Here is a 17,865-nt window from a genome sequence, read left to right as displayed (position 1 = left end):
ACGATTACATAGGACCATATTTCTAAACAAAACAAGTAGCCAACTTGGAGGCGAGGAAACCAACCATAGCGGTAACCCTTAAAACAACCTTAATTAAATTAAGACTATTGTTATTTACCTGTTGACAGTTTTTTTACTAAATCTGTCAGATTTCTATACGTTTGATTGTGCTTTAAATTTTATGCTACAACTGTCTACTAGGTCGCATTTTAAAAAATGGCAAGCCTAGCGCCTGGACATCCAGTCCTAGGTCTGCGTCCGGACGAGGCTCCCGTTCGACGCACCCGCCATGCCCCCTCACGTAAATCGAAATAGAATTGCGTCCGCTGCGCCCGTGCAACAGGAGAGCGGTCCGGGAAGCCGATCAGCCGGCACAAGGGGTACCTCGCCATGGTTTTCGCCGACTACAACCTCTCCGTCGAGTACTACCGCGCGCCCATGATCATGATGGTCCATTGCTTCCTGGCGCCAAACGCGATGGGCAGCGGTGTGAAGGGAGCCGTCCGCCTAGACGTGCTCCCATGGCATGCCGACCGGTGGGCCGGAGCCGACGTGCTCGTGCTTAACACCGGCCACTGGTGGAACTAGCATAAAACCGTCAAGGCGTACGTATGCATGCATGCCATGGTTATTTTGTACCAGTGACGGATCCAGCTCATGAGGTTAGGAGGGGCCCTTTCTTCTTCTCCTACCTTCCATCCCTTACCTTCTTCTTCATTCTTCCTAAAAAATCAAGGAGGGGCTCCATTGTCTGAACGGCGGTAGGGTGGGCTTGAGGGCCCCCCCCCCCCCCCCCCCCGCTAGATCCGCCGTTGTTTTGTACCCTCTGGGTAACTAAAACACTAATTTGAGGTTGTTGTGCGTGTGTGGCTCTTGAGCAGATATTTCATGGTTGGCGACCGCTTGAATAAAACCATGGACATCAAGGATGTTTTTCGATGGTCCCTGCAAATGGTGAAAGATTGGGAATTGAGTAGTACTCGATTTCCCAAAAACTATTTCTTCTTCAGGAGCTATTCTCCCTTGCATTACAGGTAAGTTAAGCTAAGTGGTGTTAATTGCATTGCGATAAAGAGAACTGTGGCTTATGGTATGACAATATATATGGTCTAGCGATTGCGACTATTTGAGGATATCTCCATGGCTATAATGCTCAACCAACAATCTATATTTTAAAAAATAAACCTAGTGAACTTTAATTTTCTTCGTTAGTTATTCACCTAGGTAACCATGTTTTTTCTGCACCTGAAAATGGCAGCAATGGCACCTGGGACACTGGTGGTTCGTGCGCTAGCTAGCGAGAACCACTACTGAGCACTAGCGTCCACTCCGATGAAGAGTACTCATGGATGAACGCGATGATTGCTAAGATGACGGATGGCATCAAGAGCCACGGAAGGAAGGCAACGTTTTTGAACTTCACTCACATGACGGAGCTTAGACGAGATGGCCACCCGTCAGGGCACAGGGGGCCCGGAACGCCGGCGGACCCGCTGGAGGATTGCAGCCACCGGTGCCTCCCCGGCGTGCCGGACGTTTGGAATCAGGTCCTCTACGCACACCTCTTGTCCGCAGGGTATGGCACGCATAGGAATGAGAGATAACTAGTCGTATTGGTACGTGTATGTAGACTTGCGTGGTTTGCTCGTAGAAATTAAAGCTAACTGAAATAGGTTTATTTGTGCTACTACAGTTATATTGATTAGTTTTACACTTTCACTATCAGTTCTGTGCTGGCACAACCCATGAACATTTGAAAGGGCTCTTAAGTCTTAAGGGAAGAGAATAATCAAACAATTACATAAGAGTCTTAACCTACAATGGAGAAATGTTAACCTTACGTGCTGATCTACATATCACTTCTTAAAACCACTACTTTTCAAACTACAAAATCTCCTAGCGCCGGCTGCTTGTGTGAGCAGCAACGCTTGTGCCAAGCGCCTATTCAAATGTACATGGTGGCAAAAAAAATCGCAGAATCTGCAGCGACATTATACTGGTCCTAAGACAACAATATGAATTTTCTTACTTTCTAAGAAATAAAAGTGCATTATTTTCAAGAAGCACCAAGCGCTCACGCAATTCAAATGAAGAGACACGTCTCGTAGAATTTCTTGTAGTCCATAAGCATATAATCCAAACTTTGTAATGGAAAACAATATACAATTTCTACACTCGGCCGACTGCATTAGTTAGCCCCACAGTCACAAGTCATAAGTCCCGTGTTTTTGCACGAAGCAGAAGCTTGTGCATTTCCTACAAATCAAACCCAGAACCCTTCCCCCTCACGCAATCCTTTTGTTACCATCCTAGTATAGAGTTACCAATAGGATAATCTTTACTTTTAAACCTTGTCAGAAACATTTTCCATAGGCGGTTCATGTAAGGATCCACACGTGGAAATGATATTTTTCATATGTTTCTTGTGTGAGTCCCCTTGTGAAAATATCTGAAAACATTAGTATTTTTATAATTGTGTTGATTGATATGGTTCATTTTTTAAATTTAACAGTCAGTGAGCGAGCCTTTTAATTAACCACTGGCCCCACTAAATCCTAAGCCACCTGAACATTTACAATAAGTTGATCCAGTTGGATCCGCTCTTTTCTCTCTCGTACAGTTGTTGCTTCCGGCTATTTATTCAGTCGTCAATCAGCATTGATCTGGGTTAGCTAGGATAATTTGTTATGTTAGCTCAGCAACAACTTTTATATGGTAGGAAACTATCGGAATACACCTCATCATCATATTTTTTCTCACCATCTCTCATGAAAGCCCATCCTTGACATTATTTTCTCTAGAATTCATGGTAAGCCTTGTCCATATTTTGCGGTCTATTAGATGATACCTTGCAAGCAATTTGTACATCACGTTTGCATAGGCCAATATGGCGTAAATATTTTTTTATGCTCTTTTGAAATTAGAATGCCCACTATTTCATTCCACTTCTCAGACATTATGCCATTACTCATAAAGATTTTCACTTCTCTAATCACATTCAACCCAATTGTATCTAAGTACTGCCTGTAGAAAAGTACTAGTATCCCATCAGCTATTCAGCTGGAGCCTTGGTATTGTAGAATAGAAAATACAAATATTGTAAAATATCAAGATACCTGAGAAATCGGGATCAAGGGTCGAAAGAACCTGAGAGACTGAAGTATAGATTATTCATGCATGAAGCTGTTGGTGAAGCTATTTTACCAAATAGTTTTTTTCAAAACAGCTCAGCTTCACCTGAAAAGTTGCTCGTGAGTTGTTTTAAAAAAAAACGGGAAGTTGGTGAGGAGATCCCAAAGCAGGCAATTGAGAAATGGTGTGCCGTGCCGGTGTTCTTCCGTCCCTGTGCAAAAAGCAAAAGGGCTTGAAGATATACATGACACAAGTGTGTGACGAAACCATGTCACATTTTCGTTCAATGGCTTGAAAAAGAGACTGAAACGGACACTGGATGGATCCCCATATCTCATATGCTAGTCGATGACAGCTAATTGACAGTCCACCGCCCCCGCTTATCCCCGCAACATCCTCGTTGGCCTCCGCAACATCAAGGGCCCACCCCCCGGTATAAAAGTGGATCCATTCCGTTAGTTTCCCACGCCCAGAAAAATATCGAAACGAGGACCAAAAATAGTAAGAATTACGGAAAAGCCCCCTCTCCAGTGTGTCTCTCTCTTCCGTTTCTCTCCTCGGCCTTCGTCTTCCTGCTTGCCCCCGTCCGCCAATTCTCTTCCCCACACAAACCCTAGAGCAAGGCTGAATGGCCCTCGCCACGAGCTCGCGAGAGACTCTGCAACGCCGCGGTGACTGCTGATCCGCCCGCCCCCGCCGCGCCCGGCGGCGCCCGGGGCCCTGTCACGGAGGAGGCGACGATATGGGGTCGAGGCAGCACAATGCGCAGTTCCACAAATCCAAGACGCTCGACAACAAATACGTGAGGATTCTCGCGCCTTCCGCCTCAGATCCGGGTGGAATTCGTGTTTTGTTGCTGCGAATTTTGGGGTTATCTTACTCTCACTCACTGCGCCTGCGCCCACGCGTGTGCAGATGCTTGGAGATGAGATAGGGAAGGGGGCGTACGGCCGCGTATACAAGGGGCTTGACCTGGAGAATGGCGATTTCGTGGCCATCAAACAGGTCTCGCTGGAGAACATTCCGCAGGAGGATCTCAACATTATAATGGTGAGTTTTTTTTTTTGTTTAAACTTAACTTATTATCATGCACAGGAACTGACGAATTGCGTGAAATGTGGTTTCGGGGGAGCTGTGGAGCTAACACACAGTGGCTGCAGTGCAGCTATAATATGTAGTTTGAGCTATGCAGCTCGCCCTTTTGTAGCGTACTTTTTGCTGTGAGATTACATCCAAGGGCTAGTTTCTGCTAGCTTACTCATGTGGGTCGTAAGCAAGCTCCCTGTTTGGTAGGTTCAAACTTGGAATTATAGCAGAAGTCAAGGACATGCGTTACTTGTGTTTTGGCATGTTAATTGGTCATGTAGCGAGTTGGTTATACGTTTGCTGATTGCGATCATATGGAACTTTTGAGCTGTTAATTGTTTTATGTGTGGAAGATATGATACATATGGGTCCGTTTAGAAGACTGAATCGGTTCCGATTCTAGCAAGAAACGGTAGAATCCGGGCCAAACACAGAAACGTTTCACGTTTGCTTCTTTGGAACCTGAAACGCCAGAAGGGTGGTTTCGCATGGATTCTACTTTTGCTACTGTGTACTAATAATTATAGTTTTTTTAATTATAATCCTTTTCTAGTGCAACAAATTAAAATGGGTTGTATTGAAGTTGTTCTTCACCCACAAAAAGTTTAGAATTTTTTTGAAGCATAGTTCATTTATATGATTTTTTTTATTAAAAATACTCTTTTAGGAATCTGAATCTAGGCTACCATCCAAATAGTTTCATAAAGTGATTCTAATTCTTCACCCGAAACATTTCTGGAGAGAATCTGGATCCGAAACGTTTCTACGAGAATCTGGATCCATACCAAAAGCACCCATAGTTCCACAAAACATTTGTAGTATGATATTCTATTGGGATCTCATAAAAACATGACTCATGACATAAAGGAGTGCTACTTTAGGTCCCTACTTCATTTTCATGATACAATTGGCTTGATTATCACAGCAATGTATTATTTCCAAATTTACTACCTATAGACAAGTTTTGTTTTGTCACATTGTTCACGAGAAAAAGATTTTCTGCAGTTTCTACACTATGACTAATAGTGACTGCAGCCTTATTTGTCTTTGCAAGCAAACAATGACATTTTGAACCTCTCCAACTTTCCTGCAATTGATGGGTTTGTCTTTTGGCTACATAACTACATATAAGTGGATTGACAGCAAATAAAAGCAATGTGTAGGCTGACACGTGGTTCATCTAAATCTAATCTATAGTTGTATAGGTATCGTGTAAATTGTTAATATCTAAAATAGAACTTTATGTGTTGGTGTTAATTTTGTGAATTGCTTGCTAAGTTAGTTCTCTTTCATCATTTTGATATTGGTTTCATGTATCACCTAACGCTTGAAGTTGATCTTGAAATCTATGTGTATGGCTTGTTAAATGTTGTCCTTTGGAGCATATCTGATGCATCTGTCCTGAGCTTGTGAAATAACAACTTTAGTTGTTTGTTTATTTACCATATGGACATACTGTTGGACTTACTTGGCCACATATGTTATCAAGGGACCATAGGATGTATTTTAGAACACTGGGTTTAAGGAAGTAATACATTTTTTGCATTCTTATATAACCATCCCTATCACTTTCTTATATAGCTCTTGTTGTAAACATTTCCCCCTCTTTTTGGTGAATATTACTGTTTTCTTCTGCAAGCCTAGGGTTCTAATTAATTGTCTTTGTGCATTTGTGCATGTTTAACGATTCTGCACAATGCTCTTCATGGTTTGCTGGTATGGTGTATGCAGCAAGAGATCGACCTTTTGAAAGTAAGTTTTGTTGTTTTTATGTTATACAGCTATAATCACATCTCTATTATTTTTCCTGTTAACTTGCACAAATCGATTTCTGATATATTCCTTGTCATCAGAATTTTTAGATCTTTTGCATGCTTTACTGGTGTGTAAGGTAGGAGTTGCTGTAGCTTATGAAAATTCATAAAGATCACACTAAATTCTTGCTTTGGTCTAATATATATACTGTTATACACTTTGAGGTGCTTATATTTCATTCTTTGATCATTTAGTGCATCATACCTAGTCTCTCCCTAAACATGTATAATGTAAGAGGTAATAGAATCTGGAAATAGTAACTAGTGTGGTGGGAAAGCTAAAACTATTTATTCTTGCAGTTGGTTTTAGTAGCTTCTATTGTTTCTGAAATTGAAAGCAGGACCTTGATTGTTTTATGCACTTATGCGGGACTCCAAATCTTTTGTTTTTTTGTGCAGAATCTTAATCACAAAAATATTGTCAAGTATCTGGGATCACTGAAGACAAAGAGCCACCTCCATATTATTTTAGAGTAAGCATTGAAAATGTCTTCATAGTTGATACGAGGTAGGGGTATACAATATACATCTAGTGAATTTCGACATGGAAGTTCTAATACCATAGGGATAACTGCAGGTATGTGGAGAATGGCTCACTTGCCAATATTATCAAGCCAAACAAATTTGGACCTTTTCCTGAATCTTTGGTGGCTGTATACATTGCCCAGGTGCTTGTGGTGGTTACTGCAATACTAGTACTTTTCTCTTTTCTCCTTATTTCATCTGATTTTAGTTTTTATGTGACCAGGTGTTGGAAGGTCTTGTTTATCTGCATGAACAAGGTGTCATTCATAGAGATATCAAGGGCGCAAATATACTGACTACCAAAGAGGTTAATGGCTGTATATTATTTGCCCCTTTTTTTCTTTGTTTCAATAATTGAATATGGTAAAAAAAAATCTTGTAACACCTAGATCTGAATGTTAGTAAAAAAAAAGGTGCAAGGACACTTATCTTGGAACTTGGAAGCAACCTTCTAATACCATAATTGGAAGCATAAAACCATGAAAACATGTAGTGACATGACTGATGCAGCGAAAAAGAAAGAAACAAAGGGGCATCCTAGAGATAAAATCATAGACAAATAGTGGGCTAGCAGAGATTTTGTGAGCATGAATTGTTAATATGAAGTGTGTATCCCCCCTTAATTCTAAACTTGCAATAGAAACATAGCAGTAACACATTTTCTCTATATATCTTCATTTGTGTACCCTGCTTGTTTAGGGCCTTGTCAAACTTGCTGATTTTGGAGTTGCCACTAAATTGACTGAAGCTGACATCAACACTCATTCTGTGGTCGGCACTCCATACTGGATGGCGCCTGAGGTTGGCTATTGATTAACCATTTGTTGAATACGATGTTTCTACTGAATTATTGTCCTCTATGCCACTTAGCATACTGGAGTAGTTTATTATCTTAATTTTGTGTGTCTTACTATTAAATGAGTTGAAGGTTGCCTGGTTCCATTGTTCTGTGGATGTAAAATCTGTAGAATCAACAATGACTAATGCAACCATTAATTTAACATTAATTCATCAGGTTGAACACCCATTTCATAGAAAATATAGCAATGTCTGCTTATGTGGGGGACAAATTGATTAGAACTTGGGGAAGATGATCATGAGGCCAATAGAACTTATTTACACCAATGTGTTACATTGTTCTGGAATTCCTATATGTATTTTCAATATTTTGTGATCATGGTTTTGCAAATGCATGCCAGTGGCACCACAAAAGTATAGATTTCTAAAGGATGTGTAGCCCAAGATTGACTAAACATATCTAGTCTAGGCTGAAGAGTTTTACTTACATATTCAACTAGGACAGCTGGACTGAGTTAATTTGCAAATTCATATCACTGGCTGTGTTTCTTATTCCGATAGATATATGGGATGATATTAATTGCTATGATGGCTACTATGGCCTTTCATCTTTCACCATAAAAAAATATATAATTGCATTTTATTACAGTCTAGGATTTGAGTTTCATTCATCATCTTATCAACACATGACTACATTAGGTTTTTAATACAGTCTAGGATTTGAGTTTCATTCATCATCTTATCGACACATGACTACATTAGGTCATCGAAATGTCCGGTGTTTGCGCTGCTTCTGATATCTGGAGTGTGGGTTGCACCGTAATTGAGTTGCTGACATGTGCCCCGCCATATTATGATCTCCAACCTATGCCTGCACTGTTCCGTATTGTTCAGGTTGGTTGCATACAGCTGTTTCGATCTATGTTCATCTTTGCAAGTTACTCTTTATTCTGCTATGTGAGTATACTATTTATTTTGTATAGGATGTGCATCCACCAATACCAGAAGGACTGTCGCCTGAGATTACCGATTTTCTCCGGCAATGTTTCCAAAAGGTTCTCTGTCGTAATGTTATTTGAGGACTTCAATTTGTATTTCTTTAGTTACATGGTCTGACTTTAAAAAAAAAAAAAACTTTAGGATGCGATGCAAAGGCCTGATGCAAAGGCATTATTGATGCATCCATGGTTGCAAAACTCAAGACGAGCTTTGCCTGCTTCCCTTCGGCAACCTACTCCATTGAGGTATAAATGAGAGTTTCCCGTGATAGTGAATAGTTTGATGAACAGATATACAGTCTAGAAAAGTACAGACATCATTGACTTTTCTTTGCTTCATAATATATCACTAGATTGGATGTTCATTGATTATTTGAATCTTCTTTCCATTGAGAAGACTTAAATTCTCCTCCTGTCGGTACAATCAGGAACATCGACGGGGATGATGAAGGCTCAAGAGGTGATAATAGCTCGGGTTTATGCGGCACACCAGGAGATACTCAAACAACTATTGCTTCTAATGTTGACCAGGTAACACTAGCAGGGTTTTTTACACATCATGTTTAGCTCAGGGATTGATCCTCCCAAATCTTCTGCAGTGCACCCACTATATTCTTATCCTCTGAGGCTTGCCAATTAAAATTTATTTTATTTATGCTGCTCTAGGAGAATGGGAAAAAAGAACCAATTATGGACTCTGCTGCGCAAAATAAATCTGAAGGGCTTCATGATGGAAATTTAAAACTTACTGAGGGCAGTAGTTCAAACAATGTGGTGCCTATGAAAGATAATGTGGTCCTTAATAAAGATCCGACACTAGTTTTACATGAGAAGTTACCGGTGGAATCTTCATCTGGAGGTGCTGATTTGAATGGCAAAGTAATGGCACATGAACTATTGCAAGGTGGTCTGCCAAGTAAGGTAGAGCTGGAGGATAAAGAAAGTTCAAGTGTTGAGGATGGTGATGTGTTCTCCTTTCAGGCTGGAAGACAGAATATTGACTTCCAAAAGGTGAGATCTTTGTGCATAGCATTTTGACTTGAAGAAATCTTCTGTTAGTTCCTTAATCAAGAACTGTAAGGAGTCACTATGACGCACATGTTTGTATTTTATATTTTTATATGCACTCTACATATGCTTTCTTAATTCTTAAACAACCACTTGTTGTACGAGTGGAAGTTGGAAAAGCTGAAATAAAATGTAGGTAGGAGGAAATATACTTGAACTGCCTTATGTGTGTGAAGGAACATAATGGGATTATGCACGGTCCATTCGATTTGAGTTAGGTTACAATCGATCGAATGATGCAGCCACTAGGCTGCCACTTTGGTAAATAATTTTCAAATTTAGCTGTTCACATGCAACTATGAAACCATCATAACGCACATCTCCCACCTCTCATTCGTGAATCAATCTTGTTGGTTACTTGTCAATTGGTCTATAATACTTTCACTAGGTGAATAGTTGGCAATATTTACTCATTATCAAGGTCTTGAATTTATTTTATTTTATTGGAAGTTCTTTAAATTGCCCTTGAATGTATCCTGTCTTGACAGGTGGTTGAACCTTCAGTTATTGAGGGGCCGAAACAGCTTAGTAGATTTAGTGACAAACCTGAAGATGCCTCTTTGGAAGACTTATTTCCACCAATCGATAAACGGGGAGATAATGGGGCTGAACCTTCGACATCAACTACTGTCCAAGAACTTCAATATAATGGTGTACACAATGAATTCGCGAAGGGGCTCAATGCCAGGGTGGAGAAGCAAAAAGAAAATGATAGTCGAGTCCATGAATGGTGGAAAACTAATTGAATTTGCCATGCAACTAGAAAATATTGATGCGTCGGTACTGCACAACACTACTGTTGCTCTATCTATGTACCTTTGATATTTAAAATAGATGAATTTCTGTTTATTCTAGCTCTGATTTCGATGGTATTGGCCAATTTTATAGGGTTTTGGTGAACATATTCCTGGAGAGAGTCTTTTCCCCCTGCAGGTGTGCCATGTCTAACTTCTATTACCATGATGCATTCTACAACTTTGGTCTGTGTTTGTGCAAATTGATGTCAATACTTTGGCATATGTAATGATGTCCACTAGGCTGTAAGGTGCCTTCAGGGCTCAAGGCGTCACTGACGCCTTGCCAAAAGCAGTGAGAGGGAAGGAAGGAACAAGCGGGAAGGCAACCGCTGGTTCCAGTGCTTGTCGATATGGGAGGGGATGGGGGCAGCATGCAGGCTGCTGGAACCATGTAAAGAGCTTGCTTTTGGGTCAGTGATGCTTGTTGCTGCTCCCCTCGCTCTGTTCAGAATACCACTGGTAGTGTGCCCTTACGTAGCTGCTGCTGGCGCTTAATCGTGGTGGGATGCATGTTAGGTGTATAACAAGGCATGGACTATCTCTTTGAGAGGAGGATGGGCTAGAGTACCTAGAAAGGGTGACGAGCTGGATAGTCTAGGAAGGCAGTCTCTCCTCTTTTCTTGTGTTATTTTCCTTCTCTTGAAATGCTAATATGTGTATGGCGTCGTGTCACCTTAGCACCTTAAGTGCCTTGGCAATATGAGGGGGGTTGGTTTGCCATGCCTCGCCTTAAAACCTAAGAACGATGCTTTGGCAATGTTCTTGGCAAACCTTTACAATTCTATAAATGTACATGTTCTATATATGGCTCTGTCAGTTGTTCAATTCTGGTAATATGATTCTTGCAATTCTTGTGCAAAAGAATGCCCCTGTTGGTTGATTACATGATAAGTTTCTATTTGAAATATACGATACTTGCATTTGAAATGGACAGTATGTTGGATGGCTTATTTGCTGATAAACTTAACTGTTTACTGTCGTAAAAGAGATCGCCCCAAACAATTAATTATTCCTACTCAGTACAGTGCATTTTTGTTTACATTTAGACTATGTCCTGCTAACCATACATTGCTTTCGTACAGTTCTAATTGCTAGGGTTTGACCTTGAAATACCTTTTGTTCTCTATTTTTGTAGTCTGTGGAATACAGCAAAATAGTAGCACAACTGAAACCAGGGGAAAGTGAAGATGTAATACTGTTGGCGTGCCAAAAGCTTCTATCAATCTTCAGTCACCGGCCTGAGCAAAAACAGATTTATATGACACAGAATGGTTTCCTCCCGCTGATGGAACTCCTTGAAATTCCTAAAAATCGTGTATGATGTTTCACTGTGGTTTTTGCAAACATTTTTTTCCTGGCTCTTTACACCGAATAGTTGGTTGTTTTGTTATTTTTATTTATTATTATTTTTGCAGATTTTATTCTCAGTTCTGCAGCTTATCAACAACATTGTAAAAGATAGTACAGGCTTCCTGGAAAATGCTTGCCTTGTTGGCCTTGTAAGACTAATATTCCAGAGCAATTCATGACCTTCATGCTCTGTTGACTTTGTGGGAATGGATAGTTGATATTTAAAAGTTATCTGCAGATTCCAGTGGTGATGAATTTTGCAGAGCCAAATCGCCCAAAGGATGTTCGGGTGCAAGCATCCTTGTTTCTTCAGCAGCTTTGTCAAGCCAGGTCTTTTTCTTTCTCCTGACATAGTTGATAGTTTCTGACATTTTTTAATAAAAGAGTGGAAGGGACAAATGCTTTGGTGTACTAATTTCCAGTTTCCATCTCCAGCACCTTGACATTGCAAATGTTCATTGCAGTGCCAAGGGATCCCTGTTTTGGTAAGCTTTATGGAGCCTGACTATGCAAAATACAGGCAAGTCTGTCTGCTGGTCTAATTATTCCTACATATTTTTCCTCTGTATTAATTTGTTTTAAATGCTTGGATCTAACTAATATACTGGAAAATATTTTAAATTAGCAGGGATATGGTTCATCTTGCAATTGACGGCATTTGGCAGGTCTTCAAGCTCCAGCATTCAACTCCAAGAAATGACTTCTGCCGTATAGCGGCAAAAAATGGGATGCTTCCTAGGCTGGTGAATACACTACACAGCCTGAACGAAGCAACAAGATTTGCCTCAGTCTCAGGGTCAGGTGCTTCAGTAACACAGAATGGCTCAACCCCCCGACGAAGATCTGGCCAATTAGACCCTTCAGTTCTTGAAAGTTGCAAGGCACGGCTGGATCATCATCATTCATCTGGTTCTCTGCAATCTCTACAAGCAGATGCAGATAAGCACCATAGTATTAATGGACTCATCATCATCTCCTAGGTTCAGCGATAAAACCGGCAGTAACTTGGAGAGGAATGAGAACGACTTGGTTATTCGGCCACCGAGGCTTAGTGTTTCTGCTGGAAGGACATCTACAGACAGATCACCAAAGCACGTAGAACTAGTTTCAAATGGTCATAATAGCGGTCAAAATGACCATGTCCGACCTCTACTGAGTTTATTGGAGAAAGAACCACCTTCTCGACATGTATCTGGACAACTTGATTACGTTCACCACATATCTGGATTGGAAAGGCATGAAACCATTTTGCCACTATTACATACATCGACAGAGAGGAAAACAAATGGTGAACTTGACTTAATGATGGATTTTGCTGGTACATTGTTCTGTGCCCATTCTTTCAGATGTTAGTCCTTAGCATATTGGTGCATCCTCCCATTGTGCATTCTGCTTTTCACCTAAGTAGTTTGCTTTATGTTCCACTTTTCTCTCTTGAGTTTATATACTCTTTATCAAATGCTAACTTTTTCGGTTTTCGTTACACATGGACAAAGAAACCTAAAAATAGAATATTTCTATTCTAACCTTTCTTTACTCTTTTTAAGTTTATATGCCATCACCAGTGCTTCATCTCGTTCATATGAAGATGTGCAGCTCTCGTGCATAGTTACTAAGTTTCATTTGTGTAAATGACAGTAATGTCGTACTTTATTGTAACACTCTAGCAGTCATTTGTGAACTGTAGAAACGATTTGGTGTACAGAAAGAATCATCCACTCTATCTATTTGCAAAAGATGTGTAGCATGTATGTATTTATGTGCTAATAGATTGGTTTTTGAATTTAATGCAGAGGTCTCTAGACATGGAAGGGAGAATGGCCATCTGGACTTCTAGTATAAAAGCTTCAAATAGAGTTCATAGCATGAAATATGCACCTTCGGCAAGTGCCTCTAATGAAGGGGCATCAACTTCTGGAGCTGCATCGCAAACAGCATCTGGTGTGTTATCTGGATCAGGGGTGCTCAATTTAAGACCAGGGAGTACAACATCATCAGGCCCATTAGCTCAGATGTTATCTTCCATGAGCGCAGATGTGGCACGTGAATATCTTGAGAAAGTAGCAGATCTTCTTTTGGAGTTTGCACAGGCAGACACCGTGGTAAAATCTCTGATGGCCAGCCAAAGCCTTCTTACAAGGCTTTTCCAGATGTTTAGCAAGATAGAACCTCCTATTCTCCTTAAGGTAAAAGTCTAAAACATTTAGTTTGTTCTGCTATGTACTTGTTCATGTGACTCAATTTCTTTGTGTTTGTGTTTGTTTGGTTATGGAACTATTTGTTCTTTTTGTGCAGATTCTTAGGTGCATTAATCATTTGTCGGGTGATCCTAATTGTCTCGAGACACTTCAACGCACAGATGCAATCAAACATCTGATACCAATTCTCGAGCTTCGTGATGGACCTCTGGTTTATCAAATACATAGTGAGGTGCGCAGTGTTTTTCTTAAAGACTTGCAACCAAGCATGATTACTAAGGAAAGAAATCCCACTAAGTAGCTTTTGAGGACATCATTTTCCTTTTTATATGGTGAAACATTCGGAGTCAATAGTTTTGAAAATTAAGTTATGGCCCATGTTCTATATCTGCTGGAGTTGGTCCTACTACATACTCTCTTCGTTTCAAATTATAAGACATTTTGGCTTTTCTAGCAATGTATCTAGACTTAGTGTATATGTATATTGAAGTGCATAGCAAAATTCAATGTATCTAGAAAAGCCAAAACATCTTATAATTTGGAGTCTAGGGAGTATTATTCAGAGGGTGCTGCGGGAGTGGGAGTGGGACTATGCCTAAACGAGTGAAGTAACAATACTATACTTCATTTGATGCCTTGTTATAGCAGTATGCAATACATATCACATACTCATAGTTGGACTAGCAAAACATCTTACTTATTGCTTAGAGTGAGAAAACTGTAGACAGCAGAACAGCATTGTGTACAAGATGACATGTGCTTGTAGCTGTGCTCCTTTTTTTTTGTACCTTTTTAGTTGAAATCTGATGCTATTAAATGCTAACTAATTTCTCAGCAGATAATTTGCCTTCTGTTGCGCTATTTTCTGAGCACATAATTGACTGCCTCCGCCTTTCTGTCTCTAGGTCCTCAATGCTTTGTTCAACCTTTGCAAGATTAATAAAAGAAGACAGGAACAAGCAGCTGAAAATGGAATCATCCCTCACTTGATGAATTTTGTCATGTCAGACTCACCTCTGAGGCAATATGCCCTGCCTTTGCTGTGTGATATGGCTCATGCTTCTCGCAACTCTAGAGAGCAGTTGAGGGTTCATGGAGGATTAGATGTGTACTTAAATCTGTTGGAGGATGATGCATGGGCATGCACGGCATTAGATTCTATTGCTGTTTGTTTGGCTCACGATAATGATCACAGAAAAGTAGAACAGGCACTGTTGAAAAAAGAGGCAATTCAGAAATTAGTGAAGTTCTTCCAAGACTGCCCAGAGCAGTATTTTGTCCATACATTGGACGCTTTCTTGAAGATAATCACGTAAGAGTATAAGGCATATTTCCTGATTAGTCGCAATCATGCTACAGATTACTGATCCGTACATTATATACATGTTTTTTGGCAGGAAATCTTCTAGGCTAAATACAGCAATGGCCACCAATGGTTTGACATCATTGCTCATTGCAAGACTTGACCATCGAGAAGCTATTGCCCGCTTGACTCTGCTGAAACTCATAAAGGTTTGATGCCTAGCCTTAGCTGGATAGTCCTGAATTTTTGGGACGCTCACTGTGAATGGAATGATTCTTGTAGTTTGTAGAGTTTCAACTTTGTGGTTTATGTATTTTTCCAGGTTGTCTATGAGCACCATCCTCGACCAAAGCAGCTCATAGTAGAGAATGACCTCCCTCAGAAGCTACAGAACCTCATTGAAGAACGCAGGGATGGACAACGAGGCGGCCAACAGGTGTTGGTCAAACAAATGGCCACCTCATTGCTGAAAGCGCTGCACATCAATACAGTATTGTGATTTTAGTGGGTCATGTGTTTTCCTCTCAAGTTGTATATGTTTGCCCTAGAGGAAAAGGTGTCTTTTCTTTTTGCCTCCTTTTCTGCTGTGGTGATTTCGCATGAGCACCAGACTCCCTTGTACCTGATCCTTCTTTTTTCGGGAAAGGTTCAACGTTTAGGTGCAGGATAAAATGGGCTTTCTATCCTTCAGGGCTGTTTATATTTAGCGTATGTTAGTGAAGAAATTGTAAATTAGACATCTAATTAAAAATACAAAACCCATGTTGGCATTTTGTTCCATGTTAGTAAAATTTGCAAGATATTTCATCTGGGTGTGGTAGCTGCAATTGGTCTTAAGAAATATATTCGGTATATATACAGCGCATGCTTGGACTAAGATAAATGGCTGATATTGTGGATCCACAAAGCACATATTTTGATAGCGGCTGCCCAGAGGTTGTGTTGAGCTTAAAGTGAACGGAATGAATAAAGATTTGGGAACAACTCGTGTTTCACTGATCTCATAGAATATATACATGTGAAGGGGTGTGTTCAAAGGACAATCGATGGGAGAAGTTACATCTCGTCACCGAGACATGCCCCTTCGGTGACACAGTTAATTACTAATCTAATATCTAATCCTAACTGCTTGTACGGACGGATGAGATCATCTGTAGAAGGACGCCTGTTGGTGTACTGGCGTCATTTCACAACACTCCCTTGATCGAATCTTCTTTGAGATCAATGCAGCTGTATACTTGGATTCCTCGAAAAACCTCGTGGGAAAAATCTGAGAAATATGTATGTATAGATATGCTATAAAAACTCCTTTAAACCTTATAGGAAAATAAGGAGAAAATAGCATATATGAGTGTGATTTAAATAAATCACTATGTTATTGGTATCCCATTAAAAACCCCAGTGGAGAAAAATATTGGAGTTACGACATATAGATTACTCCTCCAAAAATCATTTCGGGAAAAATACGAGGAGCAATATAAAGTGATATGTCGCTAAAACTCATGTAAAAATCCAGTGGAAAAATTAGGAGAAAATATGATGACATATTATTGGTATTGCCTCTTGGATAACTCACATGAAAAATCTTTTCAGAGAAAAACCATGGATGAGTTGTGAGGGCAATATGTGTCTTTGATATTTCCCACAAAAACCTCGGTGGGGAAATAGGAAATATGACACATGCTTATGTTAATATTACCTCATTAAAAACTTTAACAGGAAACCTTGTAAGTAAAACTTGTGAAAGAAAAAAATATAATATGATGCTGGTACAGGTCAACATTTAGGAGATGTCTCATCCGGATTCTGGTAAATCTCGAAGTCGCCGCATACCAATTCCATGTACCAATTTTTGAAACACAGAAGTTGGTAAGGACTTAGTAAATAGGCCAGCGAGATTATCACATGACTTAATTTGCAAAATGTTTATTTCCCCGCTTTCTTATAATTCATGTGGATAAAATAGTTTAGGAACAATATGCTTAGTGATATTGCTCTTTATGTAACCTGTTTGCATCTGTATAACACGAGCGGAATTATCTTTATAGATAACTGTAGGTGATTCAATTGAACCAATACCACATGACTGTTGTATGTGATTAATCATTCTGCGAAGCCATACACATTCTCGTGATGTCTCATATAGAGCAATAATTTTAGAATGAATAGTAGAAGTCACTGTCAGAGTCTGCTTAGAAGACTTACATGAAATAGTTGTACCTTTATGTAGGAATACAAATCCTGTTTGGAATTTTCCGTTATGAGGATCAGATAAGTAACATGCATCAGTATAACCAATCATACTGGGATCATGATTTTTCTTGAAGAATAAACCAAGATCCTTTGTGCCATTAAGGTATATGAGGATACACTTCGCTCCCGTCCAATGACGATGAGTTGGGTCTGCACTATGCCTAGCCAGTAAGTTCACTGTAAATACGATATCAGGCCTGGTGCAATTTGTAAGATACATAAGTGCGCCAATAACACTGAGATATGGGATTTCTGGTCCCAACACCTTTTTCCCAATATCCCGTGGTCTAAATGGATCTTTCCCTATTTCTAAGGAACGAACAACCATCGGAGTTTTATTAGGGTATGATTTATCCATATTGAATTTCTCCAATATTTTCTAGATATAGGCTGTTTAATGCACTAAAATCCCTGAAGGACGGTGCTCAAGTTGTAAGCCTAGGCAATACTTGGTTTTACCCAAATCCTTCATCTCGAATTCCGTCTTTAGATATTTGCGTGCTTCTTCTATATCCTTTGAGCTGCCATGATATTTAAATCATC

The 17,865-nt window shown here is 39.9% G+C and overlaps 2 pseudogenes; both read left to right on the top strand.

Annotated features, from left to right (window-relative positions):
- Window positions 1-216: 216 nt before the first annotated feature.
- Window positions 217-1,604, top strand: LOC136492467 (protein trichome birefringence-like 8; annotated as a pseudogene).
- Window positions 1,605-3,601: 1,997 nt separating this feature from the next.
- Window positions 3,602-15,871, top strand: LOC136492642 (MAP3K epsilon protein kinase 1-like; annotated as a pseudogene).
- Window positions 15,872-17,865: the final 1,994 nt, after the last annotated feature.

The sequence above is a fragment of the Miscanthus floridulus genome, chromosome 11 (assembly GCF_019320115.1).
Source record: "Miscanthus floridulus cultivar M001 chromosome 11, ASM1932011v1, whole genome shotgun sequence".
Classification (NCBI taxonomy): domain Eukaryota; kingdom Viridiplantae; phylum Streptophyta; class Magnoliopsida; order Poales; family Poaceae; genus Miscanthus; species Miscanthus floridulus.
This window is presented reverse-complemented; position numbering and strand designations above follow the sequence as displayed.